General features: G+C 40.5%; 1 protein-coding gene across 4 annotated transcripts in view; it reads right to left on the reverse strand.

Moving 5' to 3' along the window:
* LOC136286846 (SAM and SH3 domain-containing protein 1-like) overlaps positions 1-24,323 on the reverse strand; it is a 532,287-nt gene that overhangs the window by 62,094 nt on the left and 445,870 nt on the right. The window lies entirely within an intron of this gene.

The following is a 24,323-nucleotide window of genomic DNA, read 5'->3' on the forward strand; positions in this document are numbered from 1 at the left end:
TGTTTTATTTTCACTACATCACCATACAATTTGTTAGATAAGTTCAAGTGCAATTTCCAAGAAACTACCTTCAGGAAAAAATTGGCATTAAAAGAACATTCTTGGAGGAAAAAATACTGAGAGGAATGCAGATACCTTTCATCAAGACCAGTTTCTCACGCAGAAACTTGCCAACAGTATGGAGCTCAAACCACTTTTCTATAAAGATCTAGGATATAACCATCTACTCCAGAACTCAGTCATCCAGGCTCCCTTTGCAGCTGATGGGGAGACACAGAAACTTTTACAGAACAACTTGCCTGACGGGTTTCAGCTACCTCAAGTTAGATGAGGGAGTCCCACTGGTGATATCTAATTGAAGACTGCAAGCCAACTGCTTAAAAGGCACATACTATTAACATGTCTAGCTGAAATCAGTGGGAAAACTCCAGTTAGAATGGAGGAAGATAATACAGTCATCAGGACTGAGAACTACACTTTGTTGGTTGATGTTCACGTGAAATCATGGGGTAAGCTACTTATTCCTACTTTATTCTCAGCCAGCCCTAGCCCTCGTGAAGTTATTGCAAAGTGAATTCCATAACTTACTCATCACAGCTGGGTAAGCAGTGGTTTACACCCTTCAAGAAAATAAAAAAAAAGGACATGAATTTGTTTCTCAGTACTGAAGGACTTCTTGTTCATGCATTCCTCAGCCTACACGTAAAACTCTTATCTCTGTGAAATTGTACTTCCTATGCCCTTTGTTTACACAAAGAGTGACGAAATATTCTTGGGATTTAATTTTAAAAAAAAAGAAAAAAAGGAAAAAAAAAAAAAAAAAAAGAAAAGAAAACCAGACACAATTTTATGGAAATGCTGCCTTTTAATACTAAACAGGAAATTACTACTGACTGCCATGAGGTGGTGTTGGATTAACCTACTCAGGAAGTCTGCAAGATGTGGAGTAGAAAGACGCCTGCTCTGCCATCACACAACTGAGTCAGCTCGCACTGCTGGCCACAGCAGCCAGGAAGGGCACAGGATGGCTCATGGCCATGTCCTTGTTCCTGTGCAAGGCTGACACCGGGTCACTGCCCTGCCGGGGGATTTTGCCAGACCGTGCATTGTCTGCGTATCTGCTTTTGTTGATTTTGTAGCACAAAAAGGGAAATGAAGTCCTTGAGTAAAAGTGGACATGAAAAGACAATCATGAAAAGACAAATCCAACATGAGTCCTCTAGTCAAGCAGAAGCTGGACCAAGCCCAGGGAAATTCCAGAGCCGTTCACAGATCAGAGAAATGAAACTAGCTATTTGGCACCAGGTATTCCTCTCTTTCTGCATTAGTTCTGTCAAAATGGAATCTGAATATTGCACCTGGAAGAGGCTGCAGGCACATTGCTGCCAATCTTCCTCAGACACTGTCCAATCCCTGCCTAGCTCTTTGCAAGGAGGGAGAGAAAGACAAGCTCAACCGTCCCAGCACTTGCCATTCATGAGCACCTAATTTGTCCATACTCTGCTGCACTGATGAGTAAAGGAACATTTTATCAGTTTTATGTTACCGTTTCAGTATGCCAGTCAGGAGAACCCACCATGTCCCCAACAGGCCATTAGATCCCAAGTTCCTGATGATTTTTCGGTTGTCTTAAAAAGCTGCTTTGCTGCAAGTGTTCTAGTTTTTTTATTTTTTAAATATATGAGTTTTTTGTAAATTACCATTTATAAGATGCTGCCTGGCCTCCCATGACAAGTCTTGTGGTTGAGCAGTTGCGTGTGAAGTTGAAGCCTGAGACTACAATTAGATGAAAAGTTCCTACTTTCAGCTTAAAACTACTCAGCTGAACAGTGAGTTGCAGCCCATGTAATTAAATCCTAAAAAATCTGTCTGTATTTACTTTTTTTCCTCATTTGCTGTCAAGCTCACTCTGTTAGAACAGAAGCTGTTTTATAGGACCAAGACGACTGTGGAGGGCAGAAGCAAAGACAAGGTTCCTCTCCCTCCTCTAGAGCACTACTTCACAATGCTGGAATGCCAAACACCTGATAATCCTGCATTGTTGTGATTAATATTCCTACCTGCCTTTCCAGAAGAATGGTATTTTTTTCTATTGCTATTAATACAAGAAACCAAAAGAAAATACTTGGGGAAATAGTACTCTCAACTAAACTTCTGGCTTAGATCTGTATCAGAGATCACAGAACTTTCATCAGCCTCCAGCAATTCTATTTATTTTGGTTAAAATCCATTAAATCTCACATTAAACCCCACTTTAAAATCCACAGGTTGTGTTGACTTTAATCCATTGGGATCAGGGCCCTTTTTACCGAAGGCTAATTCTAGAAGGTTGAGCAAATGTTGTACTGTTGGCATGTTCTCTAGCGCGCTATACGATCTTTTCAGAAAATATTTTTAAAGGTTATTTTCATTAAAGTACATCTTTCATCCTTCTGAGTCAAAACTTAAAAATGAAACCAAGAACAGCCTGGGCTTATAGAAACAGTGGCTGCAGTAAGAGACATCCCTCGCCTGCATTTCCAGAGCTCTTGTCTAGACAAAGCAGGCATCAGAGCAATAGGTATCTTCTGTGTGCGCAGCCTTGCTGCCCCAGAAAACTGCCCTCCACATGTGCCCGTAAAGCTTGTCTGAGATGCACCAGAAAATCTGAATTACCTACATGCAACACAGTGCTCTGAAGAAACCCCATAATCTGAGAAAGTACCTGAACAAGTGCAGACTCCTTAAGCTACACTATTAAATCCAGTGCTTCCCAAAGGTGACTGATTTACATACATGGCTTCTGGATTTAAGGGGCCCTAGGCAGGGCACCTGTCCTGTACCCGGAAACTGTTGGTCCATACTGAACTTGTCCAATACACTATTAAAACCAGCAACTAAGATCTGAAGATTCTGGAGGAACTGGATGTCCATAAATTGTACCCAATCCCGAGGGAACACATTAGATGGGAGGCAAACACCAGCTTAACACCAGCTTGTCCAGCTCCCCCTGAGGTCCAAGGTCAGCACAGCACAGAACCTCAAACACTGATAATAAACCCAGGGGGAAGTTTTAAAAATTAGTGATGCTAATATCCTGTAGAGTAAGCCCACTGAATTTAAAGTAGGGATTCCTTCACCAAGTCACCTACACCTGATCTAAAACAATCTCAGCTTGCAGAGGAATTTTATTCTCCCACCTTTAAAGCCATTTCTTAGCAGTCCTATTTCCTTCCTTTTTCCTCCTTCATCCAAAGCCAATACTATCAAGAGGATGGATGCAGGACAAGGCCCTGAGGTCCTGGCAGAAGCTCTGATCCAGCAGCTGCAGGAAGGGATGGATGTCAGGTATCACACAGCCCAGGATCACCAACCCTTCTGCACTGTGAATGCCACAGAGATCGACTGCAGAGCTGCACTGGTAACCTTGGGAGCCCTGGTGTAGAAGTGCCAGTTGGGAAATGCTTTTTATAAATCTCTTGTTTTGGAAGAAAACATGTGTAGTAAGCTTAACAAGCAGGATTTGTAGCTTGTGCTTCAAACCTTAAGTTGTTTGCCTTTAGGGATCAAGAAAGAAGCTTCCTTCATAGGTAGCTTTTCCTGCCTACTTTATACATTGAATTTATGTGATCATTTGCATACATTTTCTTTTCAAATTACTGCAGGCTTCTAAATATTGTGATTTTGGTTTTATATACTACTTTCCTCGTAAAAATCTTTTTACCATTTATGAGCTAAGTCTGAAAAACGCAACTGGGAAGAAAGTACAAAGCACAAAATACATGGGAAAGAAGCTGAAAAACCATTTCCTGACTGGAATGGCAGGTTTTGAATTCATGAGGGACTTTTCCTTCCATGACAACTTCAGTTCACTTGTTCTGTATGTAATGTAACAGATAAGAGGTGTATCACAGCCTATCTGAAGGCATTGCTGGTCTGCTCCTGAAATACACAAGCAGAGCAGACAAGAGCATCTGAAAGGAAACTTGGTTATCCAGGGTATGGTTCGCACATTCTAGGGGGAATGTGCATATTTTAATTACTTAAACATTAAGCCACATCTATGCTCCACACCTCAACTTAGTTTAGGAAATTATATTCATTGAATTAATCCCTTCTAATTAAAAATTCATGAACCTTTTCACAATTTCTGCCACAGGAGCTGTATCCATTTGAATCATAAATTTAAGCACTCCTCTGCAGATCCCAAGACAGGATTAATCTCACTGTGCAGACAGAAAGTGTGCAAAGTGAGACCCGGATGAGTGCTTGGATAAAACAGCGACATAACCAGTAAAAAGGAGATGACTAAAAATCTCATAGATGTATAAGTAATTTTATGAAACCATTTCAGCAGGTGTAAATAAAGCATATACAGCAGAAAACTTCTGTGAGAGAATTCTGCCCATCTTTCCCCAAACGTTTTCTCTCTGCTCTGAAAACGCATTGCATGTTCCAGTCTAGCTTCTAAAATGATTAAACAAAGACGTATCTGAAAGACAGCAGAGCACTGAAGGCTTGTAAGGGTGTGATTTACTTTGAGAGCAATAATTCTGCCTGGAGCCCTCTACCACACTCTATATCTCAGCCTCTGCAGAGGTGCTGGGAAAGAAGCAGGGAAGCCCCCGTAAAGAGACAGCACAGGTATGCAGGTATGTAATGGAAATTGCCTACGAGTCACTAGATATGAGCCACAGGTTGGAATGAAGAAACAAAAAAGACCTATTCCTGTGTTGAACACCTCGGCAAGTGTTGGAGGGAACTAAAAATTCAGTGAGTTTCCAGTGGTGCAGATTAGTTAAAGTCCCACTTTGAGTTTCAAACCACAACCTCCGGATCATCCCCTTAGCTGTTACAGTGAAGAAAGAAGGTTTTTCTGCACCACTGCTCTTGCACATCAGAGCCTGAGCTGACGCATGCTAAATGAGAGCATCCTGCAGCAGCAAAACTCTGGATCAAGGAAATGAGTTAAGCAGGAGAGATGGTAAAAAAAAAAAAAAAATCAAACAATAAATACTTCTAAGCATGAAACACAAGTCCAAGTGTCTCAATGCCTCATACAAAAGTGCAGACATTGGTAAACACTTAGCTTAACTACAGATGAAATGCAGCTTCAGAAAGAACTCAGTGTTACAGCACTCGCATGTCTGCTTTTAGTACTGGAGAGGGAAGGAATATCCTGCCTCTCAGCTTGATGCAAACACCAGAATCTATAAAACCTAAAACATCTCAGGGCAAACACTGGGCCCCCTCTCTCCACTCTGCCAACAATGAAAGCAGAAGGGGCTTTTTTTCACCCATCTCAACACTAAGGCTGGGACCCACAGGGCTGAAAAACATTTCACAATGATTACGAAAAACATAATTCATTCACAATTATAGAGAAACTGCAGCTTTTGAAAAGCCCTGTAACAATAAAAAGTGAGGCAGTGCTAAGACATAAATTCCCTTGTAACAAACAGAAGCAGAGTCCAGAAAAATTATGGCACAAACACAAAAAAAACCCTCAACAGAAATGGGCTTCAGAGAAAGGAAAGTCGATATGGGAACACAGCATTCTGCTGATGGGAAATCAAATACCTTCTGATCAATTTTCCAAACTAGATGAAGCAAGCCCAGAACTATGGCAGCTATCTTTGTGCTAAAACCATATTAATATAAAGGCCAATACGTGATTGAGACACAGCAGGTCATTGATTGATGCATTTTACACTTGTTACTCAAATGGTACAATACTAAAGTATTCTTGCTGCTGGCAGGAACTGCCTCTGTAGTAGAGCTCTTGCTGGTATAAAAAGGATGAGTAAGACCTGCCAGCTTTGCCTAAAAATCCTTACATTTACTGACTTCTATTGTACAGGTAAGGCCAAAAAGAACCTTTGTGAAATATTGTTGGAAAACAGTGAAAGACATGGGTTTCCAGGGAGGACTTTAAGATAGAGAGAGTGGTTTTGGCATCAGAAAGAGCTGTAATATTTCAGTGCAATGAAAAAAAAACCTAAACAAACCACATCAAGAATGGTTTAAATGTGAAGCCAGAGGACTCAGGATGTGACACAGACAAGGGAGGTATGAGGTAAAGCCCAACTGGATACTGCCCAAATGGGGCCCTTCTTGCTCAAGAGCTGACAATGGGCCTGGGGAAGAGCCACCACTTCCCCCAGTGAGACCATTTTGTCCTGTGGGAAAAGCACAACAAAAGGAAGAGAGAAAATAAATGAATAAACAAACAAGCAAATAACAGTTTGCTACAGGGTACTTTGGGGTAGGAACAGTCTGGTCAGCCAAGTGCAGATTCCTTGCCCAGGTGCTGGCCCTCTGGCGAGGATGGCTAATGGCAGTGTGCTCTGCCTTGGCCTCAGCCACTTCCTGAACAAATACCCACAGTAAATGAGGAAAGCAGCACCTCCATGAGCCACATGTCCCCATAACCACCACCCTGCAGCCTGCTTTCTCTAACTGTGGGGCTAGGAATTTCGAGTGGTTACGAAATGAAGCACTCACTGATAAGATGAGAAAACAACCATGAGGAGCTCCTTGCCATAAAAGCCATGCCTGAATATGGCAAGCCTCTCTCTTAATACCAATGGTCCCAATTTGTTTTTATGCGCTCTTCATGTTCAGGTCACCTATTCCTAAGGGTCAATGATGTTCTCCATTTCCCTCTATATAACACTTCTCAGATCCTACCAATTCTTCATTTTCATGTACACAAAGCTGTACTATATTTCTATTATTTGCCATTTTCTCAATTTCTCTTCAGTGTTTCCAAGAACAACAAAAAATGTATTTTCTTTTTGCGAAGTGGCAAGGAAAGAGCAGGGGAAGCTCAGACTTAGAGCAATGCCTCCAGGAAAACTTCTACATCCATGCTATAAGTCCTTTCAGACACACCATGGAAACAGAGGTCCACTGTCATATTTACATTGATACTGTACTTGTGAACCTACATGCCAACATCCGCATCTCGAGCACATGGAATTTCAGATGATCTATACTGAAAATGAATGGAAGTTTTTGTGCTGGATTAATCAGTTTGCTCAAGGCTCAGGGATTCTTATAAAATGGATTGTTACCGGAATATTGATGACCTTTTGCAAGTGCCCCCATTCACATCATCACTGTGACAGCTAAGACTTTATGTTGTACCAAACAATAATTTAAAAAGAAGATCAGAAACAAAGTCGATTTTGAGTTACTTAAAAACCCTGGTAAAACTGAGAAGGAGGTAAATCAAGAGAAACCACTGCTCATTAAGAGACCTACAAATGGTTTTTCACCACAGATGTATGGAGTATCAGGAACTCCCACATTCCACGGGGAAAAAATGCCAACATTTTGCATTAATTTCATTCTGGGAAAGCAGTGATTTGCTATACTTTGTTAAAAAGGAGACAGATTTAAAAAAAAAAAAATACAGGTTATGTAGTGGAAACCAAAGGGTATTTTAGTTTTAAACCTCCCCACTTTTTTTTCCCCTTTTTTTCTATTCTAATTTATGACAAACTGATAAGCAGAAAGGCATTTTGTGTCAGGAACCTTCATCATACGGTCACTGCAATGCACAGTAGAATTAGACAGCTCTCTCTGGTTTTTTTCACTTGAGACACCTCACATTGCAGAGACTCAAACCCAAACCCAAGTGCATATGAAAAAGATCCAACTCTTTCTGTTAGATTCTCTAGCTGTAGAAGGCAAACCGAAAATTCAGAACTCAACAGCACTGTGGGCAGTGGAAGAAATCTGGCACAACCATTTTTTTCTACAACTGCTGATCTTTGGGCTGCCTGTGGCTGCTATCAGGTCATGCTGTTCAGAGCTCCTGACTTCTTCCTTCATAATACTCAAGAAAAACCTGCACCTACATCCACATTTCCAGTTTTGAAAAGTCTGTATGTATAGATGTGCATATACCTGCTCTGTGAGTTTTTTTTAGACATGAAATTGAACTTTTCAGAGCATGACTAAAGGCCTTATTTAATTCAAGAAAACAGATTTAAGACTTTCTCACACCCAGCACAGAATTTCTGAAAGTTTTAGTATTATTGTTCAGGAAATGGATTTAACTTTGAACTTTTTAGAGAAGTGAAAGAATCCAGTAAAACAAAACAAAATAAACCCCAAACCACAAAAAAATACAAACTCTCCCTAAAAACACAGAAAAAAAAAACCCAAACAAAAAAACCCAAACCAACCCCACCAAGAAAAAGAAGCAACAGAACCATGTAATAGAGAGTTGTGCTGAGTCAGAGCGAGTCACACTATCCCTGGCAAGTAGTCTTATCATGAGGCTCTGCCCACATGCACATTTACTGGTTTTTTCATTTTTCCAGGAAGAAATTCAAACAGCCTACTGTTGCATCTTTTTGTGCAAAAATAATAACATCAAAATTATAAACATTTGGGCAAAATAGATACTTGCTTTCCAGCTGACAGTAACACTGTACCTCTATTTTCCTCTTTCAGAGGTTAAAAACATCAACAGCTGCTAGCTCAAAAAAGCAGACATCCTGAACTCAGGTCTTTGTTGGCAGTAAGCCTTGCAGCCCAAGCTCTCAAGCCATCCAGTCTTTGTGGTTGGGACTGGGTAAGCCCTTTCTGCTGATTTGCACTATCACTTTAAGTTTTTAGATTCACTTCAGCTCTCCCTTAGTGATTTCTATGTTATTTCATGAGAGGACCAGAGTTGAAAAGCTGTAACAACATGACATGTGCTGCATATTTCAGGACTTATAAACATGTACGGCTGGTGGGGTCTGACCCCCATTTCAGCCACTCGGACAATGGAAATAGCAGGAATACAAATGAGAAAGTTTTGAAAAAAAATTTCTATCAGACAAACTCCTGTCAGCATATTGGGAACTAACTCTGATGACATTTCTTTATTACAATAAACTCATTTTGAAGAAAGTTGATTTCAAGATCCTTTTTAAGAAGGCACTTGAAGCAGGAAAGAAACTGGTCATACTGGGAAAAGTTTTATAATAGATATACATTTTTAAAATATGGGTTTTTACAACCATTTAAAAAAGCAGAATAAATGTTTAACTTGAAATCAAACTGGTTCTGGTTAGTAGGTTGATATGTGAAACTGAACACCTGAAAGTTAAGACTCATAATATGAATCCATTCCCTAGAGCTGGGCACTGCACTTCTTGCTCTCAACCTGTATAAACGCACCCCAGGAATGTGAGTGGGTGAGGAGAGAGAGACAAATGTTGATAGCTGGATGTTAACTTCAAAGTCTCCTACAAAGTGAGAGGAGAAATTAATTTCTTGAACAAAACAACTGAAAACAAATTAATCATATTAATGCAAAAAAAGGACTAAACCACAAATTGCTAGTCTGTACTTACTCATTCTTCCTGTTATAAAAACTACCTTTGATAAAAGAGCTCTTAAATTAGCTGTTCTCTCTTTACCTTTGAAATTGAAGCCTGTATTTGATGGATGCTTTGGGCCAGAACCTTACCTAAATCTTAATCACTGGTCATCACATGATCATTATTACAAAACTAATTTTCAGATCAACTCTGCTGCTCTAAGTCATCATGGAAGAGTGTTCCCATCAGAGGGAAAAACTATTACTGAAAGTCATTAGGCTATCTGGGGACAATTTGGTTATTTACACAGAAGATTTGCAATATCCCTATTTGAGAATATTAAGAATTATTGCCTTCTACACATTCATGATAAAAATCTTTATCTACACAACTATTGATAGAAATATTCTCCATTTTCTATTTACATTTAAAGTAAGATTGGGACAGAAATTCATATGCCATAGATGTAACAGTTAACAGGAACAGCCCCAACTGGAGATGCAGCAAATAGGAGCCTTGCTCTGTGGGATTACTGCTGCATGCTTTGCTTTGAAGGGTAATGGTGCGACAGTGACATCTGACAGCTCCAACACTAGTCAGCACAACTGCTGGAAAGGGGTTAAATTAAAGGCTTCAATCATGCCATTAACAGCTCCCGCTGCTGGGCCAGGCTCCAGCCCAGCTGCAGAGCTCCAGCCAGTTTTTGCAAAGCTCAGCTGTTCTGCTGAAAACGCACAAGTGGGCTCCTGCCACACCATCAACAATTGGGGTAGAAGGTGGGGCTTGCTTTGGCACACAGGCCAAACAGAAGAAAAGTCCTTAACGCGATTTTCAGTGATTCTTAAATCTAAAGGGCAACAAATCTGAATTCTGAGGATCCATCAAGCAGCTGTAAAATGCTCCTTTCTTTGTTCAAAGCAGGAAGGACAGAGATTTTCCCCAGGAGAGGACAGTGGAGGCGCCGCGGGACCACAGCAGCCTCCTGCTAAGATCGGCTTGCGCAGTCCCTGGGCCTGATTGCTGCTCCCTGCAGCCCAGGGGCATCCCCCCACTTTCAGGCTAGCACAGGGTGGCCATGCACAACTCGGCTTTGCCTTGTTGGGTTGTTTTGCAACATGTGGTTATCCCATCACAGACTGAGGGTCCTTTCCAAACAAAAGGCCAACTGCCGAACGATGAACAAACTTAGTACCAAGAATGTCTGCAGAGAAAAAAATGACACTGCTGCTTACAGACAAAGCATTCGCACCTCAGCAAACATCCGTCCTTCAGTCACTACAGATAACTTAAGCCAGAGGAATCTGCAAAGAAAGCTGCCACCACTGTTCCAAGCAAATCATCTGCAATCATTGTCTACAACCATTCACTGGAGAATTAAGAGCGCTGCAGCAAAGCCTTACAAATTATTCTCCCGCGTAACATTTTCTCCTTGCTTATTCTTGAAGTAGCTCCTGAAGCAGCAAATACAACAGACTTCTTCCCAAGTTCCACTTGAAACTTCTGCCTTTTTCTCCACCACACTTTGGGTCACACTTGACTTTAAGAGGGATGCACAGAACTAGCCTTGCAGAAACAAACGAAGCACAAGTGCAGGGCCGTCTTGCACTCCAAGAGCCACCCATAGTTTTTCAGTGACGTAGTGTGTACAAGTAGCACATGCACTTCATTCCAGCAAAGCCTGTACAGCTTTGCACTCCCTCATGCACCTTCTTTCCCCCCCACCCAATCCACTAATGGCCATGTTTTACTATTAAAGGAGTACTGCAGTCACAGGTAATCTAATTGTGGTATTAAAAAGACCAGCGTGGTTTGAATTTTTGTAACTTGTCTTTCAAACACATATGAAGCAAAGCAGAGGCCTCAGCAACGAATAACTGCTTTTGTTCAGAGGTCCATTCAAAACCCTGCCCCTTTGCTATTAGCACTAAACAGTAAACTTATGCAGGCAATCTAGCAGCACAAGAGTTGGCCAGAAGTTACAGCAATATCCTGATGAAGTAGGCAAAGCTAGGACATTAAGGGAGTAATGGCTCACCTGTACTGCTTCAGATTCTCTTTACCATCCCACTGTAGGGGAGTGAATAAGTGGCTCTGTGGGACTTAGTAGCCAGCTCGGGTTAAGCCACAACAATCCTGGGTGCCCAACATGGGTATTGCAGGATTCAAGACAACAACAGGTTTGACCGGAATGTGCTAGATTGAATTTATAGCTGTAATTGCTGATTAGCTATTAATTGGCAGGTGCTTGTCAGGAGCCTTGCTTGCCTGACCGTACATTAGAGTCTAGCGCTCATTAGTGGCTGGTTTTTGCTCTGGCTGCTGCTGTGCTGCTTTATCACCTCCCTGTGCTGTGCCTGGGAACATTGTGATAACAGCAGCGGCGATGTGCTGGGGCTGGCAGGCGGCCAGGGACTCGCTGGGTGTCTGTGCTGCTGGCCTGGGCTGGCTGGCACTGCAGTGTGAGCTTCAGTCAAAGGCACCTGACCCGTGGATGGATCCATGTGGGAGCAGCTGTGGCTCTGGCTATGTCGGGGCAGCAGCAGGAATACCTCTGAAGGGATGGAGGCCCAGGGTGAGTCTGTGCTGCGGCAGGCAGATACTGACACATCACTGGCTGTGGATAAGTCCATGCTGGAGCTCCTCAAAGTGTGTGGCCACAGATAATCCTACAAGAGAGCAGGTATTCCCCTGGAAGGACTGCAGCTGTAAGTAAGGCTATGATGGAGCAGGTTTATTCCTGAAGGGGCTGTGGCTGTGGGTAAGGCCGCACTGGAGCAGCGGCACCTCAAAGCAACTGTGACAGCGGACAGGCCTATGCCAAAGCACCTATAACCCCAAAGTTACCGTGGCTCCAAGATAAAAGCTCCGCTCGGAGCAGGCATAGCCATACGGGACTACAGTCTGTGGATAAATCCTAGCCAGGCTAGGATCAAGAGAAGGAATGTCCAGTGTTATGGTCTGGCTCAAAGGGACAAAGGTCAGAGATTGTAATGGATACAGGTTTAAATCATTGTAACCCATGACTTGGGTTGCATGTCAGAGGAATGGCTACAGCAGGAACCACATAAAGCACTGAAAAACAAACAGCAGTTCCAAGGGCAGCAGCAAACGGATTTGACCGGCTTTGGTGCCCAATAATTCCACACACCACTCCACCTCTCCTGTCCTGAATAAACTCAGTGGACATTTATGAACATTTTACAGGCATAATCCACAGGCCAGGGAAAATACTATCTGTGAATTGTACCAAGGCATGAGAATGGCGGTGGCAAACAATGAGGTGGTACCTGAGAATGACGTAAATGAAGAGTGGAGAATGTGCTGGTTTTGGCTGGGATAGAGTTGATTTTCCTCACAGTGGCTAGTATAGGCCTCCGTTCTGGATTTGTGCTGGAGACAATGTTGATAATTCAGGGACATTTTTGGTATTGCTGAGCTGTGCTTACACCGAGTCAAGGCCTTTTGTGCATCCCACCAGCAAAGGGACTGGGAGTGCACAAGAAATTGGAAGGGGACACAGCTGGGACAACTAACCTCAACCGATGCAAGGGATGTACCATACCATATGGCATCATGCTCAACACACATAGCTGGGAGAAGAAGGAGGAAGAGGGTGGGGACACTAGGAGTGATGGTATTTGTCTTCCCAAGTCACTGTTACACACGATGGAGCCCTGCTTTCCTGGCTGAACACCTGCCTGCCCATGGGAAGGAGTGAAAGAATTCCTTGTTTAGCTTTGCTTGTGTGCACAGCTTATGCTTTACTTACTAAACAGTCTTTACCTCAACCCATGAATCTTTCCACTTTTACTCCTCTGATTGGCTCCCCCATTTCACCAGGACAGGGGAATGAGTGAATGGCTGTGCTGAGGTTAAGCCACAACACATTGAAGGGCAGCTAGAGGAAGCAAGCGCCACACTAAGCCCAGTTAATTTAAGGTCAATATAAAGGCCATCTGTTACTGTCGTGCTGCAGAAACCTGGGGCTTCATCATGACACCTACTTCATGTAACTAAGTCTTCCCAATAAACTTCTAAATAAGCGTGTACATTGAACAGGAACAGACAAAAACCAACCCACCAAAAACCAGAACGCAAAATGAAATATTATGGGCAATGACATAACAAAGCACAAGACTAGAAGTGATAAAGGAAATGTTGACAGCTAGGAAATTTGTAGTAAGAGAAAGACCAAAGCAGCCTGTACACTGTAATCCTCAAGGTAAGAAGTGTTGAGCCAGACTTCATCCTGGAGATGGACAAAATACCTGGAATAAAATACAATCAGCAAAACTATAACAAACCCCAACCAGCTGCACAAAACCTACAAAGAGAAAGGCAGTAGCAGAGGTACAAAAGAAACATAAAACTCACAAACAACTAGTAAATGAGACCTGCAAGTCCAGAAACCTTGTTGCCTCTCAACATCACAGTACTGCTGTGAGCAACAACAATTCTCGATTTCAATCTAAACCACATGGCAGTCAAAGCTTTAGACTGGGGAACAGCTACTGAAGTCAAACCACTTCAGTTAATAATTTGCTGCTAAGCACTTTCAGTTCTGCTTTGTCGTTGCTGCCATCCCAGGGAACAAGCACACTGCGAGCCGCCGGCCTGCCTGCAACAAGCCAAGGGGTTTGCTGTAGGAAGGGAACGTGTTCAGTCTTGTCTCCTCTTCTCTCCAGCAAATGTAAATTACAAATGCAAAGCTCCACGAACAAATCACGAAACACCCGTCTTTGCAAATGTCTTTGTGTAAACCGTATGACTCAGCTTGCTGGTAGGCACTCCAACTAAATTAATTTACTAGGGTATGGAAAACCTGAGCGAAGTAAAACTTAAGCTGTACAAATACCTGCAAGAGTTTCTAAATGCCTGGGGTTTTGCAGCCAAGACCTGCTTGTTTGGGCAGGTGCTGCCACTGTTATGGGAGTGTCCGTGGTACAAATTCCTCTGCTCAACTGTCTTCACAGGGAAAGCAGTCCAGACTTCTTGGAAACATATCTGCTCTAATCGGGACAGCAACAAAATGCCTTGACCAAGAGTCGCCTTTTTTTTTCCTGCTCACACTCCTCTTTGTACCTTAGGGATTTTGTCTAGGTTATAGCCCTAACAGGGTTTAGTTACAACATCTTGAGGCTCTGTTAGTGCATAAACCATTTCTTTTGATGTTTTTATTGTTTCAGATCCAGTTCTAACACAAACTTCTCAACAATACTGTCTCTTATTCAAGGTTATTTGCAGTCTGTGAGTAAGTGCATGCCAATGGACACGGAATGAATTGTCAATTACACATGATTTTGTTTAAAAACAAGTGAAATAAAAATAGTACATTAGTAAATGTGGCTGAAACTACAGAACATTATCCCATATGCTACATTAGACTTTCACATACACACAAGTCCCTCTGATCTAACAGGAATTAGATTAAGTGTATTGCAACGTGCTCAGCATGCTACTCACTTCGATAAAGGAACCATGGGTTTAAGCACTTCCACTGACTTTCAAACCAGAAAGAGACATACAAGTCCATCAACATCAATTTTTATTCCTTGTCTCATCTGCTCTTTATTACACTTACTCTATGATAATTCTTATATATATATATATATATATAAAATTTCAGAGAAATTGAGGGGTTAGGACAGCAAAGTATTTAAGCACATGCCTGGCAACAGTATTAGTGTGTTTAAACCTTGGCATGTTTTTGCATGCTTTATTGCATTAAGTCCTGATCACACAGGACAGTACTAGCAGTGAGACAAGTTAGTAAATAATACAGGATACCTTAATTTTTCATTGCACAGGATTGCAGTTCCTGTAGAAACTGCAGCTTTTATTTCACAGTGCATAAGCTCCAGTTTCTATACAAGTGCCCAGGCCTTTACAGGACAGATATACCTTTTTAAATTTGGAAAAAGAGTAAATCACTTGCTGTCCCAGCAAGTCCAGAGGCCACTCTTGATCAGGGCATCACAGCACAAAAGGAAAGAAGACAAGAACGTGGAAACTGGTTAAGAGGGGGGGCTGCAGCAATGATAGGGAGATTACCTGGAGCCTGTTTCATAATTCAACATTCCTTATAAATTCATGGAAATCCTAACACCCACATATACCCCTTATGCATTGAAATTCCACGAGGTCTCCTAGGACTGCAAAAGTGGATTTAACAGAATTCCTTAGATGTCAAAAATCTACTGGTACTCTGCACTTTTGAAAACAAACTCCAAATCTGAATGAAATTGTAATGCCAAAATCTGATTAATTTCTGATTTGAAGCAATGCTTCTTTCTTGTATTTCCCTGTCCATGAAAGTACTCAATTCTAGCTTCTTGAACATAATCCATGGTAAAAGGAGCTCTATAAGAGCCTGTTGTCATATCATATATAGCTTACCACGACTTTTAAAATGCCAAAATCCAAGCATAAATGATAGAATTGATTTACCATGATCTTTATCTTTAAACTTTTTAAACAGTAACTAATTTGCCTCCCAGCTCTCAGCTTGAATCAGACACTATTAATTACATAAAGTCAATTATTAGCCTTTCATATTAATAGTTTTGTTTTCTCACTCCTTTGGTATCCTTCAGATCTAATTAAGCACCAACTCTTTACAGCACAACGCTTCCCACTGAATGGATTCTCACAGCTCTTCTGCATCTGCCCCCTCCTTGACAAGGCCTTGAAATGCCTACAAGGATTCAAAATGCTGCTGCTGCTGTTTAAGTACTAAAATGTGAGGTCATCTCAGTAGATCACACTCACTCCAGTCCCTTCGCTGGCTGTGCAAGATATCGGCTGTAAAAAGTGTTCTTCATGGTCTCTGCCTGTTTGCCATGAAATTAATCTGTTTTCTTTGCACGTCCTTGGCTTCTCTAGCACTGGCAAACACTTGTCTTTTACACCATTCCTTTCTATCACTTCAAGTCTCAGTCTTAGAGGACAAAAAGACGTTCTCAAGCTTACTGCAAAAAAGAAATGTCTTAGAGGATCAGAATAAAAAAATGAATGATCTATTTGCTTTACTATCTTGAAAATCAGTTTCTTGGTAGCTCTAAATATGATTGTAATCACTATTTTCAAAAAAATTTAAAATAATTAAATTTTTGTCTAGCACTTCATGTGAAATAAGATGAGTTACAGAAAGACCACTCCAGTTTTAGGGGCTGGCATGCAAGGCTAATTGGAGCCCATTTCTCTTTCCAACTGTTTCTCTCATCTCTCCAATTCCAGGTATACAATATATTTTCCAGGTATAAAGCGATAAATTTTGATGCCCTCCACACTATGAAAAGGAAATTAAAAGTTTTCAGAGAGGAAAAAAATTTCCTCCGGAGTTTTCTTCTGCATATTTTGCACTTTGCATTGCCTCAAGTGAACTATTTGCCTTTTAGAGCTGTTTCACTTTACACTGGCCTTGTCTCTGTAGGACCTGCTCCCAAGGGGTTTTTCCCACAGCCACTTATATAAAAGACAGGATTTATGTGGTAACCATGAAACACACAATGCACTGCTATTCCCAGGAAGAGAAAAACTAATCCCAAACCTACTCAGTCTTAAGACTACACCTCCCACCAGGACAGCCACTGGGTTCACATCTGTCATATTGTTTTGAACTCTCTCATTGGTACTGCTGAGGAGCAGAGCAGCACCTGAGCAGTAAAAACTGGGAGAAGTATGGTGTGATGGCCAGAAGGGAACAAGGCACAAAGCCCAAACACACAGGAGATTGCTTCAGAAGATGGCGTTCCTTGAGAGGAAACAGCTGGAGAGAAAAGCAGCAGCAGTACACGGCTGATGCGTCCAAATTAAACTTGACACTACTCAGGCTGCTGTGGTCTTCCAATGGACAGCAAGGCTTTTCCTACTTCTTGCAATAAACTAGCTCAGCACAGTGCTGAGTGACTCAGAGTTCACCCAGAAAACCCATAAAGAAAAAGAGTCCTCTCTGCTATTTTCATGTGTTCTGGCTGCAAACAGTCTGGACAAGGCCCTCCAGGATTTTGGAGCCTGAATGACCCAGACTACGACATCACAGAAAGTAAAATGCAGCTATTACTTGTGCCTGTTCTGCCTTGAATTGCCAAAAACTTTTGTAACCTGCCTCCTACAGTGCCCAAAGAAAAGAATGAGAAGTATCTGTTAAAAGATAAAAAGGAGTCCTCTTGGGGTATGAACCCAAGTGAGAAACCCAAATCCACCATATACACAGCACAGAAACTGCAGTGTTTTACCTCCCACTTTCTGTGAATGGCACTCCCAAAACAGCAAGAAGGACATCTAGATAATAAAAATATTCAGTCCCTCTTCTAGTTGTGCTACTGGCTTTCTGTATTATCTCAGGAAGTTACTTAAATCCTTTGTGTCTCAATATATTTGCCTGAAAACAAGAATTCTTACCTACTGTATTTCACAGCTTTGTCACACACCTGAGGTGTGCGTCAACACACCTCAGGAAAGACATATGGAGGTGTAAGTAACTGGAATCACAGTGTACATCTCCTTTCCTTGGTGTCCTGCATTTGCAGGAGAGGAGAGGACTCTGCTACAGCAACCACCTCCTTGCCAAAACCAGCCTTCAAAGCCACTAGTGAGATGATCCCCGAGAAAATAACCACAAAACACTCTGTGATTGTCTCCCACTCAGTACCACACAAATCTCTCTCCATATTCTTAGAGGGATGTGCACCCGGTGTTTCTGCCTGCGTTATTTTCATTAGACAGACTAGATTTTAATTAGACCTCATCACTAAAGGCAGGGGTAAGTATCTCTAGTGGTCTGAGAAAGCAGAAAAGAAACAACACAGACAGAAAGGAGCTATTTTGCAACTAGTCTTTATGATAGCAAAGTTGGCAAAAGCCCCAGCAAACAGATAAAGTCGTGTTGAGTAGATGAAATAGTTCACCCTGCCTTATGTATTGCATGGCTACTCTCAGGCCCTTGATTTTTACAGTAAATAACCATTTTGAAAAAATAAAGGGGGAAAAACAAAAGACTACAAGTGTTTTTTTAAGTAACATTCTAAGTCCCTGAAAACTCATTTTTCTCAATTTGCCCTGCTTTATTAAAAGACTTCTTGCCAAACTGAGATAACATCTCTTACTGTCATAATTTTTAATCTATGCAGCAATTCATGATTTGCTCTTTCTCAGCTCTGGCTGTGATTCTGGATACACACACATGAGCAGCCCAGTAGACTTCATGGACTGTGACGATACTTCAAACCCACAAAAACCTCAACTGAATTATCTAACTTAATTTTCATCCTCAAGCTTCCTGTGTTTTGAAAGAAAACATTTAGTAATTGTGCTCTGAAAGCAGACTTTGAGGAGAATGTGTCAGCAGTTAGCACTGTGCCCCTAATTAAACCAATATATTTATGGTCTCCATAAATTCCCTCTGAAGCTATAATGCAATGCTTCTATAAGTCAATTTCCTGGTATACACAAATGTTTTCAAATTATCAGTACTGCCTTGCTGACTGCTTAAGATAAGGCCCTCATCCAGCAATGCAAAGAAGACTTAGGCTCTGTCATGCATTAATGAGAAATGGGAACCATTCACAGAGAGTTTTCTGCTCCTCCAGAAAAATCTCTGCTGGCTGCATAAAAACGTTACCTTTTGTACATTAATTAAAGGGACAGCATCATGAATATATGTTTCCTTTCCTTCTTCTGACTTAGCATCTCTTAAACAGCATATCCTTAATTTTTGCTGCAACTCCTTCAAATGCTAATTTAGGTTCCTTTGGTTAAGTGCTACTTTCTGCACTTGAGAGTGCAGAAAGCACATATGAATTAATGTCCTGAAATTTTCATCAAGTTCAGAGAATGAACATTGCTACAATTCAACACTTGCAAGCCTAATTTTTTTTCTTGCAATTTAGAGAAAATTTGTCTTGGCAAACGAAAATCCAGGAGTGGCACACCAAACTCAAGAAAATGGGGAAACCAAAAGCCTGTATGCCAAACACCAGGAGCACCCACTTGCTGTGTTATTTCTCAGTGTCACTGAAGAGACATCATTTGTCATTACTCAAATCCAGTCAATTCCACTGTTTCATCACAGGCTTGTTCCACACCCAGGCTTGTTCCACACCCAATCAAGAAAATGATCTTTGTCAGTAGATGCTACATCAAAGCCAAATACTTCCAACAAATTACTTAACATCTGAGTACCTCTGTTAAACTATCTGTAAAATGGATATTTTAGCGTTCAATGCACAGGTGCAAATCATATGTAACAATAATCTGTCTGCCTGCACAACAACACCACAGTACCAGGACAAAACTCCTATAAAGTCTGCCCTCTTCAGAGCAGTCATAAACCACCAGCTTAAAATGTGTTTTCAGAAAAAGATGTCGTGATGACAAAGGACAGAAGGTATGTTACATGACATGTCTGTACACTTCTAAAATGATTTTCACAGACAAATCACATGAGCACAGCAGAAATCTGCCTTCCTGCATGGTTTTAAACTTTTGATAGGGAACTGTATTTTCCAGAGGAAAGGAGGGGGGATGTTGCTGGGGAAATATGACAGTAATTTCAGCAGGAGTTTGTGAATAGAGTATTCTTTCATATTTATGAAAACTAGATCACAAAATAGTCAGTGAACTAAGAAATTGGCAGACAATGTATTAAAAATTATATTAAATATATAAAACCACATATAGCAGAAACTTATATGTATTTATGTCTATAAATAATTACATAAAAACTGTATTAAAAAATACAGTTCTCCCCATAATAAGATATGTTCAGGATATTGCTTCTGAAACAATAAAAAACGAGACAGGATTCTAAAATGCAGTTCCATAGAACAACAGAATGTCTGACAAGGGAAAACAAGTTACACAAATTATTTTGTATCACAAAGCTATTACATAATGTAAATCTGTGCAATATAGTTTGTCATTTGATTTCAAAGTCATCAGGCACAGGAAGAATGCAACTGTGTTTAGTTTGCAGACAGCTCAGGAAAATTTCAAAGCGTATACAAAACAGGAGGTATTAATATTACATAAAATTGAGGGGGAACAAAATCACTTAATTTTACAGGCCAATTCTTTTGAAAGGAAGGTTGGATTATAGTTGTCTTACAGCCTGAGTTGATTTCTTAATTTTTAAGCAATAAATAAGTCCTTGAGGGTTCAAGATCAAGTAATCAATTACAAAATTTATGGAAGGGTCTACTACAAAAATCAATAAATAGTGACTAAAGAAGGCATTATGAATAAAAACCTTCATAATACTGGCAACTCCACTTGAGAGAATGGCAAAATTTTCTACATAGAAAGTACATGCCAAATCAATCCATGTAATATAATTTGCATTGAACAAACTGTTTGGCATTTTGCACATGACCTCTGTGTTGAGACAGGTTAAGTTATCTTCCCTTTTTGTGCAAGGTCACACATAAATACAGGGTATTTTCTGGACCCTCCACTGTCACTCTTACAGACTGATCCTTTCCTGCAAACATCCACAGTGGCATATGCTTTTCAGAAGGAGCTGAAAAAAACCACCTCCATCAGTGAAGATGTAATGTGACCAGGCAATTAAAAACTAATTCTTGCCAAAGCTAGTGAAACCTATATGAGTATACACATATTGGTTCACATACACATGTTAGATCAATAAATACATGCTTGATCTCTGGCGAAAGATCTGTTGCCTGCTTCTGTTACCAAGGAGCACAGGGCTGGAAGGTACTGTCATTTCCCATTAGAGAAACAAAGGTTGTTTTCATTTAAGGCTCCATTCTAAAGAAACAAACATGTCAATCCACCACCACTTCTAGGGAAATAACTGAAAAAGCAGGTTATTCTGGCCTAATGTCTTGGAATCAGATGCTGTGTAATATGGAAAACTGAAAGGTACTGCATTTAAACCGAATTACACAGACAAAGACACTCAGGGTGGGGAACATCTGGGGAGCTAACAGGTTGGCTAAATAGGATGCAAGGATTATGGTGAATCATAAGGTAAATACAAGGCTTAGTGTCACTCTGTTGTGTAAAGAACCGCCATTGTATTACAGATATTATGAATGCTAAAATAGTTTGCCTAGGGAGACAGTGGAATTAACATGCTGGGACAGTTTAAAGACAGGTCTGATCAACATCTGTTAAGCATGATAAGGACAGCTGAATTTATCTTGGGGCAAAGAAGGCACCAGGTGATTTCTCAAAATTATAAAACAAAGCCACGGTAAATTCCATGAAATACAACAGTACTTACAACAAGATAGGTTTGGTAACACACCTTCAACCACAACAAAAAAATTCAGATATTGTTATATTTGTGTTTCACTTCTGTTTCATGCATTTCACACATAACTACAAAGAGAATTTCCACTTCTCCTTTAGCAATAATTGGAAATTTTATCCCAGAGCAGGTGCTGCAAGCTTAATCTGGTGTAGCTGAGATGCAGACTGCTTATGGTGATGTCTAATACGAAGCTGTAAGCAGGGAAGTTAAATAAACAGCTTCACTTTTCATTTATTCTGTGTTTCAAGGGACATTTTACATGTGCACTACCCTCAACTCACTAGTCTTTAAGGGATTGCATTTGCATAGATTTCTGATCTTCTCTATTCTTCCTATTGCTATTCTGCAGAAGTAGCATAGCTGGTTGCACAAAATCAATGCTCTCCAAGAGGTAACAACATCCAAACCAGGGAGACAAATATAAGAGAGAATAAGGACTATAGAAAGATGGAAAAAAAAGTAGGTTGTAGGAGGTGCTCAAGGAAAATAACATTAAGCATGTGGGAAAAAGTGAATGGAGAAAGGGTGCTGTAAGGACTTTCACTCCAAGTACTGAAGAGAAAAAATTTTGTTAAGCTTTGAAAAGATGCATGGGTAGAGTAAAACGAGGAAGGCAGGAGTGCATAGGCTGAGCAACTAAGGAATAGGATGAAAGGGGAATATGACAGTGACAAGAAGAAGAGCCGAGAGAACAAACATGGTGTCATGGAAGGAGAGTCAGTAGAGAAAATACATACGGTATTTTCTGTAACTTCACGTCTCCTGTAACAAGGCAGTACAGAGGCAATATCTGAGCTCTCACTGAGGCCTAGATGTGAAGAATCTAGAACAACACAGTTTCCTCAGGTATTTTATCCTCTATCTGCTCTGGGAAAGAGGCTGACAAATCCAGCACTGGTGGATTTGGTGATCAAAGCCTTTCATCTGCCACTTAGCTGCTCTTTCCAGTGGTGGAAATAAAAGTCTAATGCTCAATGGAGCTCATGGAGATAAATGATCCATAACATGCCCCATTTGGAAAATATCTTGCAACTCAACATAACTCCATCTGTGTTGAAGTGAAGCCTCTGGTAAGAGAAAGGGCACAAAGATTACTATCCTTGTGTTTCAAGAAACGTCCTTCTTTTGTGTAACTCCTTTCTGCAGGCTTATAAACTCTTGCTCAAAAGAATTTACCATGTTCTGAAGGTAATGAACCAGGATAAGAAACAGATCCAACTTCTGTAAGTCTTTCTCACCTGTCCAGTCCTGAGATGAGCAACAGCAGGTAAGACCAGGATAAGCAGTGTGATTCATTCACAGTGTAAATTCATTCGCACAGTAAATTTAATTTTCTTAGTTTGAGGCATGACTTTTTGCACACTCTTACTACAGATACTGAACTCTACCATGGCCAGAGACATGGACAATCAGTAGGTTCCTTAAAAACTTCTAAAACTTCTAATAGGGCACTCTTAATAAAATAAGCAATTAAAAACACATTAAATACTTGTACTTGTTCCCAAGAAGTCTTCATTTTGTTTTCATTCCACTGTTCAGACAACTTAAAGAGCAATTTATGTAAGACACTCTTTTAGATTTCCAAATCTCCTCTGGTGTTTCTATTAGGTGTGAAATGAAAAAAATGTGCCATTTCCCTCCAGTTAAAAAGGTGAGACTAAACACAGCTCATTTTATATCATTCCATTTTGGGTGGGTTTGGGCTATGAATAATCTATGTGCTACAGGGTCAGCATTTCTGTGTTATAGATGTTACATTATGTGATACATTACCATGATAGGATATGCATTTATATGGAAAAGGAAATAGATAAACACTGTCACCAAATTTTTAGGATGTACTCATTGACAAAATATCCCTCCCTGCAAATAAATGAAGTCGCTAACTTTCAAGGTGTTCCTATGGTAAGAGATCAATTACAAGGAATTGCATTAGCAGTAAGAACTAGAATGGCACTGTCTAATGTATAAGATTAAATTCAGATTTTTTTTAAAGACAGAAATTGTTCGGCCTCAGCTCATGGCAAACTTGTGATCTCATAGAGAAAATATTCCTGTTTTCAAGACAGATAGAGGGTGAAAAGGACTGTGGTCATAAAATGATAAAGGGAAATAGGTATAGCAAAAAATACAAAAACATGTCCCAGAGACCATGAAAAAGATGCCTTTAAAGAGAGACCCTAAATTTAGAGGTAGAGATTTGAAATGTGTTGTGATAATCTCTAAAGAAAGCTTTCATACTTGAAGAGCTGCTACTGTGCAACCAGAATTATCCTTTCAAAGGAATCATCTCACAGTGTGTCAATGATAATGAATTATAAAATATTCTTCAGTGATGAGAGGACCTCAAAATTCAACAGAGAACAATTCAAAAAGCCATTTATGTGAAAGGATGAAAGGAAACAACAGATAATCTGCTGTAAGCTCAATGGTGATGTCTTGCCCTAACTATACTCCTTTTATTGTCAATGAAGGCCACTACAGAATAGTGCTTGTTTTACAAACCTAAATAGTTTCAATCAGAAGAATCTCAATGGATCACTAAGAGGAGAAAATCAATTATGTTCGCACTATTTAGGGAAAACAATAATATTTCCTGTTGCATGTAGCATGGATATAGAGGAAAACACAGAGTGTTTCCCTCCATACTTTGCTATGCTTCCTGTTAAAGCAACTTCTGGCAAAATGCCCATCTCCTTCAACTTCATTGCAGACTTCAGATGTTTGGTATCACTCACTCAGAT

Source organism: Chamaea fasciata, unplaced genomic scaffold, assembly GCF_029207755.1.
Source record: "Chamaea fasciata isolate MVZ Bird 193981 ecotype frontalis unplaced genomic scaffold, bChaFas1.0.hap1 SCAF_3, whole genome shotgun sequence".
In the NCBI taxonomy this organism is placed as follows: domain Eukaryota; kingdom Metazoa; phylum Chordata; class Aves; order Passeriformes; family Sylviidae; genus Chamaea; species Chamaea fasciata.